The sequence below is a fragment of the Humulus lupulus genome, chromosome 3 (assembly GCF_963169125.1).
Source record: "Humulus lupulus chromosome 3, drHumLupu1.1, whole genome shotgun sequence".
In the NCBI taxonomy this organism is placed as follows: Eukaryota; Viridiplantae; Streptophyta; class Magnoliopsida; order Rosales; family Cannabaceae; genus Humulus; species Humulus lupulus.
Window position 1 is genome coordinate 246,216,994 of NC_084795.1, and position 11,180 is coordinate 246,228,173.

The following is an 11,180-nucleotide window of genomic DNA, read 5'->3' on the forward strand; positions in this document are numbered from 1 at the left end:
GCTGGCTACATCCTGTTGTTCTATGTGTTTTATGCGTTGATAATTATGTAGCACTTTTATTTTCTGAACAGGTCAGTATGTCAGAGCAGACTTTCTACATTAATTTATGCTTCATATTTCCTAGAAATTTCATTATCTTCCTATGCATGCAGGTTCTGAGTTATGATGGTTTTCACTCTCCGGATCCTTTGGCAGTCACAGCTGCAGGAATAGCAGTGTAATTTTTTTTGCATCTTTTCTATTTCTGAATTATCATATAATAGCATTGATATTCATATTATATGTTGTGATCGATTAACTTGTCAATGATAAATGGAAACTTCATAGTCAAGGACAAACTAGTGTTCATAGTCATGCCATATTAAGCCATTAACTAAATGACAGCCAATTGGCCATTCCAACTTCATAACTTTATGTTGGTTCGCCACTTTTCCTTACAATATCAAATTGGTTAAACTATATATGAAAGCAACTTTATGCCAAAAGAAAAATAAAAAGTACCCAAAGAATAATACAAACTAAGGAACGAAATAAAGAGGACCACCAGGACAGGTGTCCTTCCTCATGCAATGCAAGTTGTACAAGGAATAATAAGAGAGGAATATACATTAACCAATTACAATTGAAAATAATTAATTACAACTGAAAGTAATAATGTGTATTAGCGTGCTTAACACAAAGCAAAGGACAAAAGAGCATAGAACAGTAGGTATTTAGAAGAGTTGTTAATTTGCCTATCGTAGAATTTAAAAAAAAAACTGAATCAGTAAATAAATACCCATTATTAAAATATATCGAGATAAGAGTATGCCATAATCAAGCTTACTAAGAATTTAAAAAGAATTCCATGCCACTATGGAATTGAGATATTAAAACTGTTATAACTAACCAAAGCTATCCCAGGGTCTTCTCCTCTTTTGAGTGCAGCTTCTACCTCAGGGTCGCCAGAATGATTACGTGCCCAATCCTGAATAATAAATATGAACATCAATGAAATGAAACTGAGAAGACCAAGATCATTATGGAACTAAAGGTAGAAGATTACCCTGATTCAACCAACAAATATCTTAATAACAGATGCACCGGGTTGAGCTGCAGCTACAGCTTGAGTGAAGCTAAGGAAACAAAAGGAAACTATCACCATTAAAAAGAAGGTAATAAAATGGAACTAATAAGAAGTAATGGTAGAAGACAAGTAAAGATAATTTATTTCAAAATAATGAGTACCCACGACAAAGCTATGCAAGAGAAAGTAATGTACTTAACCATTAATTACACATATATAAAACCTGTATACAAAAGTCAAATGAGTTTGTATGCCCTCAGATTCCAGTAATCTTGCAGCCTCTATTCCTTAAGTGGAGATGCAATCAATTAGAAAAAATAGTTAGATGACAAAAACTATGAGCATTCATGAATATATTCCCTTGAAGAAAATCTAAAGATAAGGAATAGAGATGTTTTTTCATGAAACTTACTTGCCAAGTTGAAGGAATTTTGAACAACAAACGCTTAGAAGGGACATCAATTTCATTGTAAAGCTTCAACAGATCATGAACTTGCATTGTTGATAAAGTACTTGTGCAAACCACAACAAAATTAAAAGCAAGTAAAGCATTTGCATCAGAGGGATAAGATGTAGAGTCCAAGAACTTTACTTAGCTAGTTAGATAGTAGTATTATAGTAATTATAGTATTATCTTTATGACTGTGGATTTTTGGTTCAGACCGGGATTTATTTGGACACTCATAGTAGTACTTGTAGATTTTCTAAGTTTAACCTATAGTTTAAGAATATTAATTTTAACCTAAGGTTTGATTAATATGACTGATATTGAGGATAATATTTAGTATACTATAAGGTTTAGATAAGAACCAATAGGATTATAGCACATTTTATGTATGGGTTATTAATGATTAAGTATTTTGAGGATTTAATTTATTAAGGTTAAAATTTGAATACTCTAAGGTCAGTCAGCAGCTTTGAAAACGTTTAAGGGCTTAGTCAAGGCTGTTTACTCAATTCAAATTAAGCTAAAAACATGTAATTTCATGTTTAAATAACCAGCGTATGCCGATATATCGCAGCTATAGGGGGCGATATATCGCAGCACGAAGATATGAAAAACATGAAACGATGCATGACTGCCTCGGGCATACTGGCCCAGACGATATATCGCCCCTCTCAGCACATTTTGAAAGCTTTCAAAATCATTTCCCATTCAAACCTTCAACCTCTTGATAAGTCCAGCATCTTTTTGAACGAGTCTTCAGCCTCTGCTGAACAATAATTCAAATTATTTTCACTTAAAAAGCCATTATTTTTATTCAAGTTAAATGAAGATCTCTTCATTCCTAAACTCTATAAATAGGACCTAGTACCCAGCCATTATTCATCTTTTACTCTAAGTTCAGAGGCTGCAAGTTGCTAGGTGAGTGTGAGAGTGTAAACACTTGGGTTGGGAATCATAAGCTTATCAAAACACTTGGGAAGTAAGATTTTATAGCATTTCGGTTCAAGGTTTAGATCGGTCTTATAAGTCTTCAAGGTATCCCAAACTCTAGTTCGTTTCTGTACTTTTTCTTTAAAAGTTCTCATAGTCTTCTACTCATTCTAACCTTATTCTTATTTTGGTTAGGAAATCTAAGTTCTTGAGCAAAAGGTTTTGGTAAGTATATTTTTAAAAGTATAGTTCCTTCATCTCTTTCTTCTCTTTTTCTTCAATAGACTCACCCTTTCATTAATGGTTTTTAGGAGTGTTCCAAAGTTCCAACTCTGTCCTCATATCCCGGTAATTTTGGTAAGGAAAATAGGATAGAATTTATATGTTATATGCTTTTTATATGTTATCTTATGTTTTTATGTTATGAAATATGTTATGTTATGTTATGTTTTTATGTTTCTTATGAAATTTATGTATATGAACTATGTGTTAGATTTTTCTTGGTGGGCATTAGGCTCATTCCTTTTTGTTTATATGTGCAGGAAAATAGTCTTAGTGGCGGGAAAGGTTCTTGGAAGCTTGGAGAATGTGTATTGAGGTCGAATGGATTCAAGAGCCGAGCGTTACGATTCGAGGATGTAGTTTTGTTTTTATGGTTTTTACATGTATTTTTCTGCACTTGTTATGTAATCCCTTTTTATTTTAAATTATGTTTTGTTTTGTTTTCAAAACAATGGGATCCCATATCCTAACCTAAATTTTATGTAAGTTTAACTCTTATTTTTACAAGTTTCTTAATGAAGTTATGGTATTTTCACTTGTAAAGGATTAGTATGTATAGTTTTCGTTAATGGTCTAAAAGTCTAGAGTAGTTAGGTCATTACATAAGATAGACTACAAGTACAGCTTCAGAAACCTGAAGCAGATTCAGAATACATTCCCTTTCTCATTTTGTGCCCTATGTACAGTTTACAATTCCAATGAGATTTCAAAGTTTGAAAATCATAGTGCACAGTGATGGTTTCATCTCTATAATATCTGTTAAATATCATTATCAAATGAATTAAAAGTAAAATGCCAGATCGTAATTTAGAGATGATTATTTTGTTGCAGAATATTCACAACACAGCCACAAAAATTCAAACAAATTATTTATAAAGAATTGCCAAATACCCCTAAAGTTTTCTTTATTTATGGAAAAGAAAATAGCAACAAGAGCATTGGAATCCAACAAATTCACTAAGTAAATGGACAAACAAGGAGATCCATTCAAGTATTTCAAGACAAGAGAATAATTTGAAGTGCTAACAATGATAATAAAATTGATAGAGACATTGTTGTAAACTTGTAATGCACAATTAGGAGCTGAACATATTGAGCAAAATATGAAGAAAAACACCCAATATGTGTTAGTACATAAGTGAATCAACATGAAAAAAAAGGGGGGGAAATGAAATTTTACATCAACAAAAGTATTATTTATATGCACACCTGACCACATACATAATCAATCTCATATCCAAGTTCAACTTCTTCTTGCAAAGGTTCAATCCAAGAGCTTACGAGAGTGCGGTACTTTTTGCTCAAGATCATGGCTTGAATACAACCACATTAACTGGCCTGAGGACATCTTTTCTGAAGGATTAATTTCAATTAGTTGTTCTAAAGCCTGGATGAAAACCTGAAAACCTGTAAGTTGAAATTTAATTGAAAATTATTTTGGTATGGAATCTAAGTCAACCTAAGAATACTTAAAAGAAAGAATAGAACAAAACCTTCTCTAAGGTAGCTAAGATGTTCCATGTTAAAGCATTGAGCAACTCTAAAGTATGTTTCGATAAAGAGCACAAGATGTAATATGTTTAGAATTCAGACAACCAAGTGTCACAGTTTATGTCCCTCACAATATGCCTACTACTCAGACGAATCCTTTACTTGAAATCTCACTGAAATTCAAAGCTTACATAAGCTAATTTAGTGACTTGTTGGTTTTATAATTATACAGCTGCCTACCTGTAACAAACCTCTCCTTCCTAAGCTACTCCAACATACAATTAATATTTTTTATTCAGTAAAATTATAGCTTTATAAGCATCTTTCCCCCTTATTATATATTCAAAAAACTCTTCTCTAAGAGCAGCAGTAGGATAAGCAGAAAAAGTCCCTCTTATTTGGTTATGTACCATTACCATGTCCAATGCTCAGTCAAAACTCTTGTAATTCCTTATTAAGTGTCTATAGTTAGCAATCATGAACAATATACTTTAGAGATTTCTGGTAGAAAATGACCAAATAAAATTTCTAGAATCAAATAACACGTCTTCTTTGGACAAATTTAATAAAACAAAGTCACTCAATAAGCTTTATTTTTTCCTTGTTTCATTTAAGGCTCGTGAATTTATCTACTCTGTAAAAAACAGAGTAAAAGACACTAGATGATATATGTGTTCACTAAGGAAGCCAAACAACCTTCAATGTGGAAATGAAGCAAGAAAGAGAAAAATCTGTGAAAACTATCAACAAATTAAGCTACAGATTGTACCTAGTGTCGCCATGATAGCAGCAAAAATGATTATGCCAACAGGCTGCACCCTCAATTTTCCAATGGGGTATCTATAAATATTTATACTTTTCATTGACAAGTGAGTGAACCAAAGTATGCCACCAGCCATGAGATCCAGCAAAGAATCTAGTGTTGATGCTGCAATGGCTATGGGCCCACTCTTTATAGTAGCATAGATCTACAGAATCAAACATAAGTTTCAATTTTAGTTTGTAAAGTGGGAATGAATGTTCTATAAGGCCATAAAATATTATTTTATGCAAGAACTCAAATACTCTAAAACATGGTCTATATAATCTAAAAATGTTACAGATACGACTAGAGCTGTAAAAGCTCTTAAGAACTTACTTCAACCAATATTTCTTATAAAAAATACCTAAATTTTAACTTAAGTCCCAAGAGAATTATGTTTGCATAATTAGATATCTTCATGGCTCTTTCATGTTGAGCTTGTTCATCAAGATCATCTTCATCAATGCCTTCTGATTGCACTATAGAGTCAACTTCCTCAAAAGATTTCAGAGTTAAAAGTTGTCTTTCATAGTAGTCCTTTTCTCCTATAATTTAAAGAAGAAACAAAAAAAAAAATTTGTAAGAACATGTATATATAACAACATAAGAATAGCAAAAGAATCAAATTGTGCATCGTTGGATTGCTTTGGTTGCAGAATCTTTGAACAAGTGAAGAATTCTCCCCCAGTTTCTCAATTGACAAACAATGCCTTAAACCACAAACAATACCTCTGTTTGTTTCCCAAGAAAATTATTGAAAAAAACCAAAACAATAATCACTCATTTTGGGTTCCAAGAAACCATTCAATCCAGGTAAAATGACGTTTTCTCATTTTCTGATTACTCATTACATATATAACCAAAAACAACAAGAAAAAGAACATAAAAACTTGAGCGTATTTTCTCAGTAACCAAACAGAGTTTTCTTTAAATGAAGTTGAAACAAACCTCCACTCAAGCCACTCGTCCGAGTTAGGTCGATATCGTAGGGACTGGACTCAATGTCAAGACCGAAACGGACCTTGTCGGGGAGCCTAGAGACGAATTCGGTCCTGAGCAAGTTAACAGAGTATCCTCGACTGAGTCGGCGATTTCGGCGACCGTTATCACTCGGTCTCTGACTTCGCTTCATCAAAGAGGTTGAAAAGTTGGTGACTGAGAGGCTCCTTCCATTTGTTGAGGCTCTTGTAGGGGGTTGCGTTGGAAAGAGGTGGTGGTGTTCAAGGTTCAGTCTTTACCAAATTTTTTCAACTAGGGTTTAAGAAAATTGATTAGAGAGGGTAGGAGGAAAATGAAAGAGAGGAAAAGAAAGTGTACTGCGTATAAGAGGGAAAAAGAATAGAACACATTTCATTTACCACTTTTCCTTTTTTTCAATTGTCGCGTTTTTAATTTAATTTTACTTTCTTTAGCACATTTATTTTATATATTATAATACTTTTTCAATAGTCTTATAATGATGTGTTATAGAAAGCATTCTTTGTTGTGGTGTACCAACTCCAACCACCTTCGTTGCCTCATGTTCAACTCCTTCTGAGTGAAAAAATACTTAAAACTCTTGTGGTCTGTGGAGACTTTTTACTTTTCCCACACTAATAGTGCCTCCGAATCATTAAAACGAAGAACACCATTTCCAACTCAAGGTCATGAGTTGGGTATCTGTGCCCGTGCTCCTTCAACTTTTCTTGAGGCATGGGCTAATACTTTATTGTGTTACATCAAAACACACCCAATCCTAGTTTTGGATGCATCTCAGTATACTCCAACTTCTCATTGTTACTATGTACACTACAACACTAGAGCTGAATCAACTTTTTCTTTAGTTCTTGCTTACTCCATTCGCACTTTTTTGGCAAGGCTAATTTTTGCCATTTATGAGTAAGATTGGTTAGTGGCATTTCGAAGTTGGGAGAACCATTCTATAATCCTCAAGAAATAGCCTGCTAGGCCAAGAAAACTTCTAATATCTTCCGCATTCTTTGGCCATGGTTAGTCTCTAACAACTTCCATCTTCGACGGGCCACTGTCACTCTTTTCTTCGACACTATATGGCCTAGAAATGCCACTTCTTCTAATCAAAACTCGCACTTCCTTAGCTTTGCATACAAATGATGTCCTTTAAGTGTGCTTAATATCATTCGAAGGTGTTATTTATGGTTGGCTACAGTCTTTGAGTAGAATAGGACATCGTCCATCAACGCTAATACAACTTGTCCAAATAATCTTTGAATACTTTATTCATTCAAATCCATAAATTTTGGTGAGGTGTTAATGAATCCAAACGACATCACTAAGAACTCATAATGTCCATATCAAGTTCTGACTGTTGTTTTGGAAATGTTTTCTTCCTTCATCTTTAGCTGATGATACCCTGACTTTAGATCAATCTTGAAGAACAGTACTGCTCCTTGTCATTGGTCAAAAAGGTCATCAATCTGTGCTAAAAGATACATGTTTTTAATATTAACCTTTTTGAGTTTTCTGTAATCGATGCACATCCGTATGCTCCCGCCTTTCTTCTTGACAAACAACGTTGGTGCACCCCATGGAGAACAACTTTGTCTTATGATCATTTTTTCCAATAACTTCTATAGTGATAGCTTTAGCTCTACGGGTGCCATTCAATACACTGCCTTGGATATTAGTGCAGTATCTACTGCTAGTTCATTTAAATACTTGATTTTTTCCTGTTCAAATGTTAATTGGTAGGTCTTCTAGGAATACTTCTAGGTACTTGCATGCTTATTTGAACATTTTGGGGCTTTGGTTGTATCTCTTTGGTTATCCAAGACATTCACAATGTATGTGTGACATCCATTATGGATCATGTTCCTCTTCTTTGGTGTTGAGATAATCGATGTTTGGAATCCTGACATTTCTTCCTTGAAGATGAACAATTCTCCACCATCCAGCTTGAACACCACTGATTTCCCTCGACAATTGGTGGTTGCTCTATATTGCACTAGCCAACCCATCCAAAGAATTACATCATACTCTATTATGTCCAATTCAATCGAGTTTTCTTAGGAATTTTTGTCTTCTATCATGCTTAGAACTGCCTATAACCACCATGGATGACCACATGACCTTTCATGAAGTAACTTTTCCTTTTAGACCCTTTTTCCTTGTTGATAATGCTTCATTATTGCGGCGTGGTTGTTCGCGTCCAACTCAATCAAGTATTTTTTTTATCGCATGAATATACCTAATTAATGGTATCACCCTCTAAATGGTAGGTATCGTGGAGCAAATCTACCTAAATACCCCACGAGGTATAGATTCTAGCAATCTATAAATGAAACTTTGCTCTAAGTCGTAACTATATCCCTTGTAAAAATGTTGACCTTTCATCCTTGCATTACTTGTTTCCTTTTCTATACATGCCCAAGCCTAATATTGTACCTCGTGCATTCTTTGTGGACTATCTTTCTTCATATGTCCTTTATGTCTACATCCATAGCAAGATAGAGAATGTGCCTTGCATTCTCTAAGATGTCTTCGTTTGTGATTAGGACAACATTTATTTTCTTCTCTGTGTATTCTCTTATCCATATAAGAACGAACTTGTCTTTCCAGTTGGTGTCTACCAGTGCACCCTCTTCTGGACTTTGCCGTTTTTAACCATCCCTTGGTTCTCGTTATCTCATGAAATTAGTTCATCCAATATACATAGTATATGTACTTGTTTTCGATCATCATCATACCTTAATCTCAGTTCATAATTATTACATAGCCCACTTCAAATTCGATGGATACAATTTCCTAAATTGTTCATACACCATTTCATACCCAAGTACTTGCTTCTAATTGTTAGTATCACTTCCATGTTGGGCAACTGTTGTGGTACTGTTTGTGCAGGGGATCCATCTTGCCTGACACGAGAAAACTCTTCATCACGAGTCTTCAGTTGCTCCTTAATCTTTCCACTACCCCTTCTAATCAGTTCTCATCTGGCACTACGAGACCTTGGGATCACACTTAGCACTTGGGAATATGAGTACCCCTCTACTTTTTCCCATTTTTGCTGCTATTCTCCCCTTAATCTGTGTTGAACATCTTGGAGGCATAAAAAAATTCTAATATTTAAAGCCTATAGAAAGAACTTATTTCTAGCAAAGAGAAAACTCACTAAACAATCCAAGCCCCAATAACATAACATGAATACAAAACACAAGTAAATACTTACAATCTATGGAGCAAGATTATTCAAATCTTTCGTGTGTATACTATGAGAATCCTACGAGCCACTATGAACAACCTGGCTCTGACACCACATTGTAATGCCCTAAATTGACTAACTTCTAAATATGAACAATATTTAAATAAAGCTAGCAAATTTACAATAATATGAGAAAAATATCCAGTAGATCTATTATTCAAAACATGCACAAGGTCGAATCCGAGTTTAAAACAAAAATGTAGTTCAAGAACTTTTGTTGACCCGCGATTTGGTCAACGACACGGAGTCAAGAATACGACAAGAAATGAGATAATAACCAAGAGTTTAATCTAATGGTAAACAATAAACACAGACAATTTATAGTGGTTCTGCCCCAATGAATGGTAAGGACCTACGTCCACTTAGTGCTATTATTAATATTGAATCCCAATGTCGTGATCAAAGAACTAGGGTTCTTGAGTTTCACAAACCTGGGGAGAATTACAACAAGACGATGGATAATCACACTATATGCTCTCTATCTCAGTATTCAGGAAAAAGATAAAATGGTCAAAAGTCCCCTCCTTGAGCTATTTCATGCATATTTATAGGCTCAAGGGGGGTTACGTGGGCCAATGGGCCTTAACTCTCCTTAATATTCGTGTATCAAGGCAATAAAGAGGAAATAATCAACGTTGTTATTACAAGATTACAATCTTTTAAGGAAATAAACAGAATCATACGACCAGCCTGGTCGTATCTAATAGTCAGGCTTGACGAAGCAATGTGTAGCTGGTCGATAATCGAACAACACCGCCTTATTTTGACTCTGCCACATGTCAACTACGTGTGAGAAATCCTTGCCACATCATCAACAACTATTTTTTGGTGAACATTTGCCCCCCAAGTTTACTTTACTGCGACCAGCATAAAGTAAACTTAGGAAACTGACCCTTCGCTTACCCCACCAAATCTGTCAGAGCCGCCCATGCCTTCTCGAGAAAAGTAACCAATCATGCCCAATCAAGTCTTTTCGGTTTCCCAAAAACTTGCATGGCGGCTATTACACTTCCCCATACTTTGAAAAAAGTAATTTCATGATTACCTCTTTTATGGTGTCGCAATCACTATAAATAATACCCCAAAATCACATTTTTACTTTTTACTTTTCACTCGCCTTCTCTTCTTCAAGAACTCTGAAGAACTTTGACCATTTGAGCCAAGAAAATCCCAGAAGCTCCCGTTGCTGATCTAAGGAATTTTTTCTCAGATGCTCAAAACGGTCGTGTTCATACTCCACCTTTCATCCAAGTAAGCTTTCCGAACCTTTTAGTCGTTTGAGTTGTCATGCAAAATCGTTTTTTATTTGTTTCGTATCTGAGTTCTTAACTGTTCTTGATCGAAACATTCTTGGGATAAATGGGCATATTGATCGATGTCTGATAGGGTAGTGAAATAACATTTCATAGGAGTTAGGAGTCGGTTTGGTAGTCGAGATTGTAGATTTAGGGCGTAAAATCGAAGTAAAATTTTGATTTTTAAGTTAGTTGAAAAACTGGGTTTTTCCCGCCCTCTCGGAGTCGAAAAAGTTTTCTCTGAAAAACTTTTTACTTCTGCTTTTTAATATGTTTCTCAAACTACTCGTAAGAAACTTAGTGCTTTTGGTAGAATACTGCTGGCCGTATAAAAGCTTAACTTCTATACGCGAGCAACGTTATTCCCACTTTCAACACAAGTTTTAGGCTCCAAGTTCTCATCTCCTCTTTTCTGTTCGCAGATTTTCATACAATATCCGTGGGGAGGTGAGAGACCAATTGACGACGACCTGCTTGCTCAACTGCTCGTGGACGAAGAACAGTCGTCATTACTCATTCCAGACATCCCTTTTTCTCGAATTCAACCTAACAGACATCATTCAAACCCTTTAGCCATGGGTAGAGTAAAATCCATTGCCCAGGAAAAGAAACCATCAAAACCTTCTGAAAACCAGCTTGCCCCTCAT